Genomic DNA, 14,718 nt, shown 5'->3' with positions numbered 1-14,718 from the left:
GCCCGGGAGCAGCGTGGAGGCATGCCACTTCAGGGAGCAGCACGAGCTGGTGCAGGAGGGCGACAACTTGGAGAAGGGGGACTGGATTGGACTTCACCAAAATCCTGGTCGCTGATTGCAGCATGGGCAGGTACAGCAGGCGAGGCGGCAAACAGCAGAGGAGCGGTGAGGTCGGGGCAAAGGAGCGGCGAAAGATTGTAAAGCGATGTGCCCCTGGGCCCTCGACAGAAGAGTCGAGGGCACAGGGTTAGCACAGGCCAGTCCACACTGCGACATGTGTTGCGCACTAGGTCTGTGCAGCAGAACTGGTCTCCAGTCGTCTTGGTTAATCCTTGCCACTGGAACAAGACCTAGCTCTGTTAAGCCCCTGTGGTGGCTGGTGTGCAACAGCCACCGCACATTAAAAAAATCCACGCACAGGTGTCCTCCACCCTTCAATGTGTAGTTCAGGATCTGAAATGTCAGGTCCTTCATTGAAACACCTGTGAACTCATCCCTTTTTGGTGTAGAAGCAAGTCATCCTCGAATCGAGGCACCGCCTAAGAGAGATACTACGATAGTCTGATTCATGGTCAAACTTAAAGCAACTCTGGCTTTCAAAAAACTTACAGGTATTATCCAGCAGATTATTAATATATATAAAGAAAACATAACAAAATCTTATATGATTCAATGCTTGTCAAACACTTGTTCCAAAAAAATTAAAAATTTAGATTACCCTTAAGGGATTATTTAAAAAAAAAGAAAATCCTATTGATTCTCTCTAATGAGCCTGCACCACTAACCCAATAAATCATGCATCTGCTTGTTCATGACAAACTTTCTTTTATTTGCTTATCTTCGGCTGTCAGTCCTCAGCTACTCCCAGTTTAACACTTTCCTTCACTGAGCAGCTAGAAAGGTTACGAAATCCCATTAAATTAGAAAAAAAAACATTACTAGCTATAAAAGGTTAAATGGGCTGAGTCATTTGGAACTTCAGCTTTCAAGAGAATAATTAATGTTTGAAAGTATTGTTAAAGGTAATTGCCTGGGGTATTCCAGGCATGCCAGCCCATGCAGCTGAAGAGTCAAAATAGCGCCTTTGACAATTATGTCCATGCAGTGATCTGACATTCCTGAAACCATATTTGCAGTGAAAAGGAGTGGTGTTCAAAGCATAAATGACATGGTCTACAAAGGCCAGGTATGAATACTGCAATTAAAGCTGTAAAGGCATCAAGAGCAGAGGCTAAAACGTAGGAGAAGATGGTCATCTTACTGATAGGGGCAAACATTTTACCAGTGGAGATTGTGATCTTAGGAATGGGGATACAGGCAGGTTTTATCTGCAGTAAACAGAATCAGGCTTTTGTTTCCTGGACTGCTAATAGATTTAGAAGTCTATGTATAATAGGATAACTGTGGGATAAAATGTCTGAATGTTGCGTATAAACTGCGGATGATTGTGCTATGAAGTTCCAAAAGTAAATGAGCCAAGAGGAGCATTCCAGCAGGAGTCCTAAATTCATCTTACAGTACTTTAGGCCTGTCCTTACCGACATCATTGACTCCCACATGGACCCCAATAACTGGTTGCTGTCCCTCCCTTGCACAATCTTCTTAAAGTCTATTCGAAATGTCTCTTACCCTAGCACCTGGCAGGCAACAAAGCATCCGGGACTGTCAATCTGGACTGCAAAAGATCATATCAGCCCTTCTGACTATTGAATCCCCTATCACTACTGAATTTCCAGTTGTGTTGCCCTTCTCTGCCACTTGAGCCATCTGTCATTCATTGATACCATTGATATTGATTTAATGATGCTGCCCAGAGTCTTCTTTTTCTGTACAGGAAATTAGAGCTTCAAATCTGTTTGACAGCAAAAGTTGTTCTAGGCGCTCCTATTCTAACCGTCCCTTTCTGCCTTTCTTTGCCCCTCGGATGGTCATCCATCTGTCCTCCTCCATTATTTGCTCCCTAATAGTGTGACGATCCTCTCAAACTCTCGCTTCAAAAACTGCTCTCACTCCCTGATGTTTTAAATTGTCTCTATTTCAACTTCTGTGATTTTGAGCTTGAGCAATGAGAGTCAGAGAAACTTCTCACAGACATGATTACTTGAGTCAATACTTGGTGCTCAAAATTCCCACAACTTGCAAGAATGACACGTCACCAGCATTAGCTTTATTTAGTTTGTTGTACACTAAAGCTTATATTATTCATAATATCACCACCTTCTCCCTCTGCAGCTAATTCTCACTCTCACTAAATTCTTATTTTAGAAGGCCTTACTCTCACTTTGTTCCCAGGTCACTCTGTTACCAGCTCACTCTGATGATCCTTGGTTAGAACTCAATTAGCTGATCTCAGCCTGAGTAGCTGTTGGGGCTCTACAATTGGTTGCAGTGTTCCTGGGTTAGGGGGAAAAATCAGCCAGGTTCTTTGCTCCAAACTGCTACCCTTTTGTTTCCAATGAAAGGTTAAACTGAGGGTTAGATGGGAATTCAGATTGTAATGGGAAAACAGTACCATTGGTGTTTTAGAAGAGAAATATCAAACATAACCAAGGGCCTTTTTCAAATCTACCTTTCAATTAAGAAAAAGGAACAAGATGACAGCAACCAGCTGAGAGCTAGGGGAACCTGCAGTACTTATAAACATCCTGAAGTTGTATCTGTCAACAAGATTAGGATTAGTTGCACAACTCTCAGAATAGCCAAAATGCAATATATGCAATGCTCTACAGTATATCCTGCAAGGGAGACAAATGCATTTCAGTCAGCAGGGTTATGGGTTTTAATTACATTATTCTTAAATTTACTTGAATTCAGGAGGCATGGAACACCTGGCTTAAACTGGCCATTTGACAAATGAATACGATCCAGATTGGATCAATCATATGATTGCCACCATGAGGCACGTATGCCAATCTACAAGCCAGCTGGGGGAATGTGACCAATTAGGAAAGCATCCTGCTGATCCTACTGATACAACCCATCTCTTTTAAAGACACATTCATCACACATATCAGCTATGTTGCCAAACAGACCATTACACCGTATTGTAAAAAGGCTAAATTGCAGGTCATGCTGGGCAACCTCACACACCATTGTACAGGTTCACTGCACAGATTATTCCACTGCAGTACAAAGTACACACACACGCACGTATTCCTTTTCTCTGCAATTTCAAAATAAAAACGATGGTGTTGAATGTTATCATATGGTTTATGTCGAAAGATAGCAAAATATTTTCAATATAATTCAAGCAGTTACTGAAACGAGTACTTATTCAAACATATGCCAATTGTACCTCATCTGTCCAAAAGATGTTTGAGGAATGACGCAAATCTCCCAAAAAATTAAACAAAGTCTACATGGTGCATGGTCAATAGAAGTTACACCCAGTTAACATCTGTGAATGCATTTAAAATGAGCATACATCACCATTTCTTCAAATGGAAAAAAAATACAAACTTGCCAAAAATGAGAGAGTATTTTTTAATCAAATAATCGCTGATATTTCCGCTTAGAACAAGAATGGGATCAGCAGCAACTTAATTTCCTACTTCATGTGCAAAAGCATTGTCAACATCCTCACAAAGGGAAAATCACATTTCCATGCCAAGTGGTGGGCATTGTGTAAGACAGAGTTATCATCATCATCATAGGCAGTCCCTCGGAATCGAGGAAGACTTGCTTCCACTCCTAAAGGGAGTTCTTTGGTGGCTGAACAGTCCAATACGAGAGCCACAGACCCTGTCATAGGTGGGACAGATAGTCGTTGAGGGAAGGGGTGGATGGGACTGGTTTGCCGTATGCTCTTTCCGCTGCCTGTGCTTGATTTCTGCATGCTCTCGGCGTTGAGACTCGAGGTGCTCAGCGCCCTCTCGGATGCACTTCATCCACTTAGGGCAGTCTTGGGCCAGGGACGCCCAGGTGTCAGTGGGGATGTTGCACTTTATCAGGGAGGCTTTGAGGGTGTCCATGTAGCGTTTCCGCTGCCCACCTTTGGCTCGTTTGCAATGAAGGAGCTCCGAGTAGAGTACTTGCTTTGGGAGTCTCGTGTCTGGCATACGGACTATGTGGCCTGCCCAGCGGAGCTGATCGAGTGTGGTCAGTGCTTCAATGCTGGGGATGTTAGCCTGAGTGAGGATGCTGATGTTGGTGCACCTGTCCTCCCAGGGGATTTGTAGGATCTTGTGGAGACATCGTTGGTGATATTTCTCCAGCAATTTGAGGTGTTTACTGTACATGGTCCATGTCTCTGAGCCATATAGGAGGGCAGGTATTACTACAGCCCTGTAGACCATGAGCTTGGTGGGCCTGGTCTTCAAACACTCTTTTCCTCAGCTGCACTGGCGCACTGGAGTCAGTGTTGGATCTCTTTGTCGATGCCTGCTCTTGTTGATAGGAGACTCCCGAGATATGGGAAGTGGTCCACGGTGTCCATATCTTGATGACTGGGGGGCAGTGCTGTGCGGTGAGGACAGGATGGCAGACATTTCAGTTCCTCACTAACCTCCCTTCTCAACTAACAAAGGCTATTCAGCTTTTGGGACCAGAGTATGCCCTTAAATAGGTTTGGTTACATATAATGAAACAGAACTCAGCTGATTGATATTTATCTTATTTTATGAAAATACCAATATTCTTGAGCAGAGCTATTAATACTACAAACTGAGGTCGCAAGTCCATCGGTCAGTAGTGCCAGAAAATATAACAAACAGTAATTAGTATAAAGACTATGAGTCTGCGATTAACTTGCAGTGATTTAATATTGTAGTAATGGTAACTTTTAACTGTTGTTTCAATGATTCTTAAATTGTAATGCCTTGTAATTATACAGCTGCACAGCAATTTGAAGATGGTGATCACTGAATAGATGAACTGAGACTGTCCCCAGCTGGTTGTTAATATAAAATAATCACCTGCATTAATTGAGAATGAGCCAGTGTGTGTTGGTCTCAAGCTTGAGAAGTGTAAGCACATATACCATATACCATTGAAAGGCCAGAATATCTGTGGTAAACTTAAGCTTCTTAATTAAAGTCTCTAAGGTTGGAGGAAATCACACCACGGAGGGTACAGAATCAAAGACAGACATAGTTAGCCATTTCACTTGGTGGGACAGCAATTAAACGTAACAAGGATGACATAGGCGATGATAACAAAATAGGGAGTTATACTGATTTCGTTATTGCAACAGAAAAGGGGTTTAATGAGTGAAGATTTTGCTAATTAGCTAATTATTGATAAGGTATTCATATTAATAACTTACACGGAGCTGCTTTTGTCTTTTGATATAATTATGTAATGTGGAGACAAGCAGATGATTATGTAGCAGGGGTAAGAGAAAGATATAAAAAAATAGCTAATTGTAATGAGAATATAGATTTGAAGGGTTTGATCAACCTGAATACTGAACCAGAACTGAAACACATTTGAGTTATCCAATCATCAGCTATCTTTCCAAGTACTATATGATTAAGTGAATACACAAGTTGTATTGCAAGTACTGTATATTTAATAAATTTGTGAATGCTTGACCTTAATGTTTCAAGAATCTTAATGATTCCCAAGAATAGATAGGACATCTTACCATAGATACATGTAACCATAAATAAATGTAATCACTAACATCTGCTTTTGGCAAATGTGTCACTCATGACAATCTATTGAATCAGACAAGGTTCTGAACTCACCTTCTCCAACGACTGGCTCACACAAAAAGCATCTGCACTGGCATTCCATTCAGCCACATGGCACTGAAAGAAGCGAGATTGTGGGTCTGCTACTTCATTAATACCTGCAAACAAAACAAAAAGTGAACACCTCAGGTGAGTCTTCAGCCTGCACCAATTTTTTACGGGCAAGATATTTAGACTTGGCCAGTTGCAGCCACCAGCTCACATGCACAACTGCTTTCCCATGATTTTATTCATAGTATGAGATCCAAAGTCCTCATTTCCCAAATTAGACAAAGAGAAAAGAAAAACAACTAATACTCAACAAAGATAAAACCAAAAAACACTATGCACAAAAAAATACCAAACCAGGGAAAACAACAGACTGCGAACAAAATAGACAATTCGATTAAAAAAACACAGACAGAAACACCGACATGAAGATGACACTAACCAGTATGATGTAATATATCTAACTCAATATAACATAGACTCACCATGAGAAACATTATGGGAGATTTGCTATTAAGGTACATTTTGAGAAGCCTTAATCCGCTGGTGCGGAAATAACATTGCAGGTACATTGATGATGATTTTCCATTCATTGAAATCAGTGAAGGGAAAATCACAGGCAGTATGTCTACAATTTTCTAAATGGCTCTGACAGTGAGACTCCTCAGGTAGTGCAGGATCTCAGAAAATTGTACACTTATATACACGTGGACAAACATATTTACTGATGGGCCCCTGTATTACACTGAAGAAATAAAATCCTGCTATTTTCTCTTAAGTTCCATGTTACAACATGTGTATTTAAGCGTTGTGACAGATTTTGGACTACCCTTTTTAATTCATTAGAAATTCTGTATCATATCTTTCCATTTAATTTGTAATTATGTATAGTATTGCAATAACGTAAAATAGATCCTCAAAGAGAGTTCTGTTGCCTTTGGGGGTAAGTTGAACAAATCTAAGCTTGTTGTTTGGTTTAAAAATCCAGTAATCCTGGTCCTGTAACTAATTAGTTGGTGCCTTTTTTGAAAGGTTTTTAATTTCTCTAATAACTTATTATCTGAAGGAAATGGGAATGACTGACATTTTCTTGACCTGTTTGTGACAGCATGATGCTGGAGCTATAAAAGTCCTCACAACACATACTGTTTACTTTGATGTGCAGGCTGGGAAGCTATGCCTTGTCAAAGCATTGATTGGCTATGTAGGACCTGAACAAGGTGGCACCAGATGCCATAGTCCATGTGCACCAACGTATCTCTAATACTCTAATACTAACAGCTCCATATCCAGAGGCCTCTTAGACTGAGGATCAATATAATAAGCACTGGACATTGCTTTAGTTCATCCAGTCAAGTCATATATCAAAGTCATTGTGGTAAGGTGTAATTGCAGAAGCCAAGGTGTGGTCCAAAAAACGTATCAATGTATGTCAAGAATCTGAAACTTATTTGATATGTTGATATTGTAAAGTTTAATGTAGCAATAAGAATTAAGGACTAATCTACTCTGTTAAAAAAATACATCTTATAACGATATAGGTAAAAAAAACAGGATGAGATCCTACAGGCTGAATTTAGGGAGCTAGGAGTTAAATTAAAAAGTAGGACCTCAAAAGTAGTAATCTCAGGATTGCTACTAGTGCTACATGCTAGTCAGAGTAGGAATTGCAGGATAGTTAAGATGAGGAATGGTGCAAGAGGGAGCGATTCAAATTCCTGGGACATTGGAACCGGTTCTGGGGGAGGTGGGACCAGTACAAACCGGACAGTCTGCACCTGGGCAGGACCGTAACTGATGTTCTAGGAAGAGTGTTTGCTAGTGCTGTTGGGGCGGGTTTAAACTAATATGGCAGGGGGATGGGAATCTATGCAGGGAGATAGAGGGAAGTAAAATGGGGGCAGAAGCTAAAGGTAGAAAGGAGATAAGTAAAAGTGGAGGGCAGAGAAATCAAAGGCAAAAATCAAAAAGGGCCATGTTACAACATAATTCTGAAAGGACAAAGAGTACTAAAAAAACAAGCCTGAAGGCTCTGTTTCTCAATGCGAGGAGCATTCGTAATAAGGTGAATGAATTAACTGTGCAGACAGCTGTTAACGGATATGATATAATGGGGATTACGGAGACATGGCTCCAGGGTGACCAAGGCTGGGAACTCAACATCCAGGGGTATTCAATATTCAGGAAGGATAGACAAAAAGGAAAAGGAGGTGGGGTAGCGTTGCTGGTTAAAGAGGAGATTAACGCAACAGAAAGGAAGGACATTAGCTTGGATGATATGGAATCTGTATGCGTAGAGCTGCGGAACAACAAAGGGCAGAAAATGCTCGTGGGAGTTGTGTACAGACCACCAAACAGTAGTAGTGAGGTTGGGGATGGCATCAAACAGGAAATTAGGGATGTGTGCAATAAAGGTACAGCAGTTATCATGGGTGACTTTAATCTACATATAGATTGGGCTAACCAAATTGGTAGCAATATGGTGGAGGAGGATTTCCTGGAGTGTATAAGGAATGGTTTTCTAGATATGTCAAGGAGCCAACTAGAGAGTTGGCCATCCTAGACTGGGAGTTGTGTAATAAGAGAGGATTAATTAGCAATCTTGTTGCGCGAGACCCCTTGGGGAAGAGTGACCATATGGTAGAATTCTTCATTAAGATGGAGAGTGACACAGTTAATTCAGAGACTAGGGTCCTGAACTTAAAGAAAGGTAACTTCGATGGTATGAGACGTGAATTGGCTAGGATAGACTGGCGAATGATTCTTAAAGGGTTGACGGTGGATAGGCAATGGCAGACATTTAAAGATCACATGGATGAACTTCAACAATTGTACATCTCTGTCTGGCATAAAAATAAAACAGGGAAGGTGGCTCAACACTGGCTAACAAGGGAAATTAGGGATAGTGTTAAATCCAAGGAAGAGGCATATAAATTGGCCAGAAAAAGCAGCAAACCTGAGGACTGGGAGAAATTTAGAATTCAGCAGAGGAGGACAAAGGATTTAATTAGGAGGGAGGAAATAGAATATGAGAGTAAGCTTGCAAGGAACATAAAAACTGACTGCAAAAGCTTCTATAGATATTTGAAAAGAAAAAGATTAGTGAAGGCAAATGTAGTTCCCTCACAGTCAGAATCAGGTGAATTTATAATGGGGAACAAAGAAATGGCAGACCAATTGAACAAATACTTTGGTTCTGTCTTCGCTAAGGAAGACACAAATAACCTTCCGGAAATACTGGGGGACCGAGGGTCTAGCGAGAAGGAGGAACTGAAGGAAATCCTTATTAGTCAGGAAATTGTGTTAGGGAAATTGATGAGATTGAAGGCTGATAAATCCCCAGGGCTGATAGTCTGCATCCCAGAGTACTTAAGGAAGTGGTCCTAGAAATAGTGGATGCATTGGTAGTCATTTTCCAACATTCTATAGACTCTGGATCAGTTCCTTTGGAGAAAACAGGGAATTATAGACATGTTAGCCTGACTTCGGTAGTGGGGAAACATAGAAACATAAAAACATAGAAAATAGGTGCAGGAGTAGGCCATTCGGCCCTTCGAGCCTGCACCGCCGTTCAATAAGATCATGGCTGATCGTTCACCTCAGTACCCCTTTCCTGCTTTCTCTCTATACCCCTTGATCCCTTTAGCCATAAGGGCCATGGGGGAGGTGGGACCAGTACAAAATGTTGGAATCAATTATTAAAGATGAAATAGCAGCGCATTTGGAAAGCAGTGACAGGATCGGTCCAAGTCAGCATGGATTTATGAAAGGGAAATCATGCTTGACAAATCTTCCAGAATTTTTTGAGGATGTAACTAGTCGAATGGACAAGGGAGAACCAGTGGATGTGGTGTATTTGGACTTTCAAAAGGCTTTTGACAAGGTCCCACACAAGAGATTAGGGTGCAAAATTAAAGCACATGGTATTGGGGGTAATGTATTGACATGGATGGAGAACTGGTTGGCAGACAGGAAGCAAAGAGTAGGAATTAACGGGTCCTTCTCAGAATGGCAGATAGTGACTAGTGGGGTGCCGCAGGGCTCAGTGCTGGGACCCCAGCTATTTACAATATACATTAATGATTTAGACGAAGGAATTGAATGTAATATCTCCAAGTTTGCAGATGACACTAAGCTGGGTGGCAGTGTGAGCTGTGAGGAGGATGCTAAGAGGCTACAAGGTGACTTGGACAGGTTAGATGAGTGGGCAAATGCATGGCAGATGCAGTATAATGTATAATGTGAGGTTATCCATTTTGGTGGCAAAAACAGGAAGGCAGAATATTATCTGAATGGTGACAGATTAGGAAATGGGGAGGTGCAACGAGACCTAGGTGTCATGGTACATCAGTCATTGAAAGTTGGCATGCAGGTACAGCAGGCAGTGAAGAAGGCAAATGGCATGTTGGCCTTCATAGCGAGAGGAATTGAGTATAGGAGCAGGGAGGTTTTACTGCAGTTCTACAGGGCCTTGGTGAGGCCACACTTTGAATATTGTGTACAGTTTTGATCTCCTAATCTGAGGAAGGACATTCTTGCTATTGATGGAGTGCAGAGAAGGTTCACCAGACTGATTCCCGGGATGGCAGGACTGACATATGAAGAAAGACTGGATCGACTAGGCTTACATTCACTGGAATTTAGAAGAATGAGAGGGGATCTCATAGAAACATATAAAATTCTGACGGGATTGGACAGGTTAGATGCAGGAAGAATGTTCCTGATGTTGGGGAAGTCTAGAACCAGGGATCACAGTCTAAGGATAAGGGGTAAGCCATTTAGGACTGAGGTGAGGAGAAACTTCTTCACTCAGAGAATTGTGAACCTGTGGAATTCTCTACCAAAGAAAGTTGTTGAGGCCAATTCATTAGATATATTCAAAAGGGAGTTAGCTGTGGCCCTTACGGTTAAAGGGATCAAGGGGTATGGAGAGAAAGCAGGAATGGGGTACTGAAGTTGCATGATCAACCATGATCATATTGAATGGTGGTGCAGGATCGAAGGGCCAAATGGCCTACTCCTGCACCTATTTTCCATGTTTCTATAATAATATACAGAATAATACATTTGAATTAATAGTTTAGTCGGAGATACAAGGTCTGTCAGTGTGGTGCTTTCCATTTTCCAGAGGTCAGGGCCGGAATCTTACCAGCCCCGCGAGTGCGGGTTTGGAGGCGGGACAGGTGACAAAATGACCAAGATTAACAGCAGGGTGGGATCCCACTCTGAACCCGCCTCATTGTCTGTTTCCCAAGTATCGGGTCTGTCATTCCTGAACAGACCAGACACCAAGCGGCGGCTCAGCCAATTTAGATCATTACAAACTTGTTCCATGTACTTACCATTTTACCAGGTTTTTAATGAGTTTCTCACAGCACGGTTATTAAGTCAGATAAGTAGGTCAGGTGTTGTCTCAGCATCGAATGACTCACTAACCTGACACAAGGTTCGAAGCAGTTGCTTACTGCATTTAGAAGACGGATTGACCTTTTATGCAGCTAGCAAATGTTTGGAGCAAACTCTATCCCGTGTCAACTCATTGGACAACCTCTCTCACCATTGACAGATCGCTTCTGTCATCTCAACCTCATGTGCCATCTATTGCATCAACATCGATGCCCTTGAAAAAAATCTCACCTTGGTCCTCAGATTCCCAATACCATCAGCTCCAACACTAGCATCACTGGACACACTAGCAGTACCAACGTATATACCAACCTTCTCCGCAATCAACTGATGCTGCACTGGACACAGGACATCATCACCAAAGCACATGCTGCCCGGGACACCAGTGATGGCCTCACCATTTCCAGATTTTCTTCACTTAACACTGTACACCCTGGCTGCCACATGATACGCCAGGTTGGCACCACCCCATATCAGTACCATAAAGCATCCCTGCAATGACCAAGCCATTCCTTTCAAAGGTGCACACAAATCTGTCTAAGAAGGCAAAGTGTTGAAAATAAAGATTTCAATGCTTGACAGAACACTTTAACAGAAACTTTACACAAACATTCGCTGAAGCACCCAAGTGTCTACATGTGTGTTCATAGTTTGAATGATTGGACACGGAAGAAGGTGAACATGAGGGGTGGCTAGTGAGATGAGGAAGTGATAACGTAGATAGAGAAGGATGGCTGGCGGTGTAAGGTAAGTTGGTGTGAGTATGGATGTGCAAGAGTCGGGTAGGGAGGCAGAGTGATGGAGATGTGATGAGTGGCACAGGAGGATGAGGTTGAGTGTGGCTTTGCAGTAACATTTCATGATTTACTGCAAGCATTGAAACATTTTCGCCACTGCAGCCAGGTCCTCTTGACGACATCCCTGCTTGTGTCCTCCTGTGCAATGTGCAACTAGGCTGCGTTGATCACCTGGGGAGATCTCTTCCACCCATTGGAAGGGAGGAGAACCTCCCTGCGTGCTCTGACTGCCTCCATAAGCATCTGGAGGGAGTCATGGGAGAGCCTGGGTGCAGCCGTGCACTTTTGTGCAGTGCTGGTCAATGTTTGCAGCACTGCAATGTTGTATAACACTGACAGCACAACTGTGAAACTAAATTTGCGCATGGTCTCTTTAAGGAAACCGTGCTGATGACGCGTCATCAAATGATGCCATCAATTGACCGGCAAACGCGCTGGGCAAGCTTAACAAGCCCAATTAACGTAAAATCAATTTGGACAGTGGCCTGGAGCCAGCAGCAAGGTCGGGACCAGCCACCGACATCGCCGGCCACAGCCTCGCCGAGGTCGGGCAAATCGCAGCAGTGGTGGTGGTGAGCTATTCTGGGCGGGCGGCCAGCTTCCAGCGCCCCGCCGGGGTTTTCTGGGCTGGTTTCGGCGGGGTGTGGAGCATTACCGTCCAGAAGAGTTGAGCCGGTGTGCAACCCCCCTGGTTGCGACACGGGCTCGCTTTTTGCCTCCCGCCCGACCCTCACGCCCTGCTGTGACCGCCTGTGAAAAGGGGCAGTCCGACCTATACCGGCTGCAGTGAGGAAAGTAATGTCCACCTCTGGTAAGTGTGATTGTTTTTTCTTTTATTTTTTGTGTGATTTATGTTGTGGTGATGTGGGCTATGTATTGGGAATGTTTTGGGTGTTTTTTTTTCAGGTTTTGTTTCTTCCCCCCAGGCCTCTCTTAGAGTGCTCCCGGGTTGGTAGTTTAGCTCGGGGTTTTCGCATGCTCAGCCGACCTAGTGCCCTAAGAGAGGTGTGCACTACCTCCCTTAGCGCTCCACACCACACTCAGGGCCCAGCTGCCCAATTTTGCTGACCGAGGCGCAAACTGTTCCCGGGCGCAAACTTTACCACCCCGCTGCCATTACCACCCCGAAATGAGCAAAGCCGAAAATCCAGCCTAATGTCAGGCAGCAGAGGACGTTAAATTGTTAAAAATGTGAAACCCGACGCCAACCTGCTGTGAATGCACCAACTGCCGGTTTTGCCACCGGCCGAGTAATCCATTCTGGAGAAGCGGATCAGTGATTTTAATATTTAAATGAACCTGCATGCTTCAGAATTTGGCAGCTAAGAATTTAATGAATGCGCGCCGGGTTTATCAGGTCTTAGGAAATCCAGTATCTGAAGGGAGGCTAAGCTACCAGGTTTCCCAAGCCCTGGGAAACCTTATTAAAATATTTAAACGAGTGACCCACCCCCCTGAAAGCGGGTTGGTGGCCTGCCCCCGTTAAAACCAGAAGTTGGCGAGTTCAATGGGGGTTGGATTTGTGTTTGATATTTTTTACCACCACCCGACCCTCACTCACCAGTTTTTGGGGGTTAAAATTTCCCCTAGTAAAAAGTCCAATCGGCAAGCTAGGAAAAAAAAACACTTTGCAGCAACCGCCAACAAACCAATTTTAGCTCTCACAGATTTTGTGCAAAGCAGTGACTATCTGTTGTTCAGTACAGGAAAATAAAAACCCAAATTTTAATTTTGACTTAAATCAATTTAATGCACTTGATTAGTATGTTTTCTACTGAGGATTGACTACACAAATCACATTCTTATGAAAAGTAGGTAGTCTTACGTTACACTAGTTGTTATACACTCCGGCACCATTACATCGGGAAACCCCAAGGATCTATCCTTGGTTCCCTCCTTTTGCTCATCTATATGCTGCCCTTTGACAACATCATCTGAGGTCATGAGGTCAGTTTCTACAACACCATCTTGACCTCTCCATTGCCTCTCTCAATTCTTTCCCTGCCTCTGTGATGTCAGACTCATTTTCCATCATCCAGTCTTGAATGAGCTGCAATTTCTTCCAATTAAACATTGGGAAGCCTAAAGCCATCATCTTTGACCCCACCACAAACTCCACACCCTTGAGGTAGAGTCAGCATGTTTGCAATCCTGACATCTTATTCGACCCGAAGTTGGGTTTCTGACTCCATATCCTTCCCATGATAAAGACCATCCAATCTATCTCTAATGCTCTGTTTGCTGTCATCCCCTCCTCCATGCTCTCTAAACTTTAGCTCATCTTAAAACTCTGGTGCCCATTTCTCATCCTGCACTAAGTCCTGCTCACCGACCGCTTCTGTCCTTGTTGATCGACACTTCCTCTCGGTCCTACAATTTAAAATTCTCATCCTTGTGTTTAAATCTCTTCATGGCCTTGCACTTCCCCATCTCTGAAACCTACTCCCACCTTACAGCGCCCCCCTCCCCTCTCTGATCTCTGCATTCCTCCGACTCCGGCCTCTTGTGCACTCCATCATCCCAAGGCCCCACTATTGACAGCTGTGCCTTCAGTTGTCTAGGACAGAGAGTCTGGAATTCCTTCCCTAAACTACACTGCATTTCCATCTTCCACCTGTTCTTTAAGACCTCCTTTAAAACATACCTCTTTGACCAAACTTTTGATCACCCCTTCTAGTATCTCCTTGTTTGGCTAGGAGTCCATTTTTGTGCGATTATGCATCTGTGAGGTGCCTAAGGAAGTTTTTCTACATTAAATACACTATATAAATGCAACCTGTTGTTGTAGGAAGAGCTTTCTATTATAATCACTCTTGTGCTTCTCATGCCCATTG

This window comes from Pristiophorus japonicus, chromosome 13 (assembly GCF_044704955.1).
Source record: "Pristiophorus japonicus isolate sPriJap1 chromosome 13, sPriJap1.hap1, whole genome shotgun sequence".
NCBI classification, from domain to species: Eukaryota; Metazoa; Chordata; class Chondrichthyes; family Pristiophoridae; genus Pristiophorus; species Pristiophorus japonicus.
Note: the sequence above shows the minus strand (reverse complement) of the source record.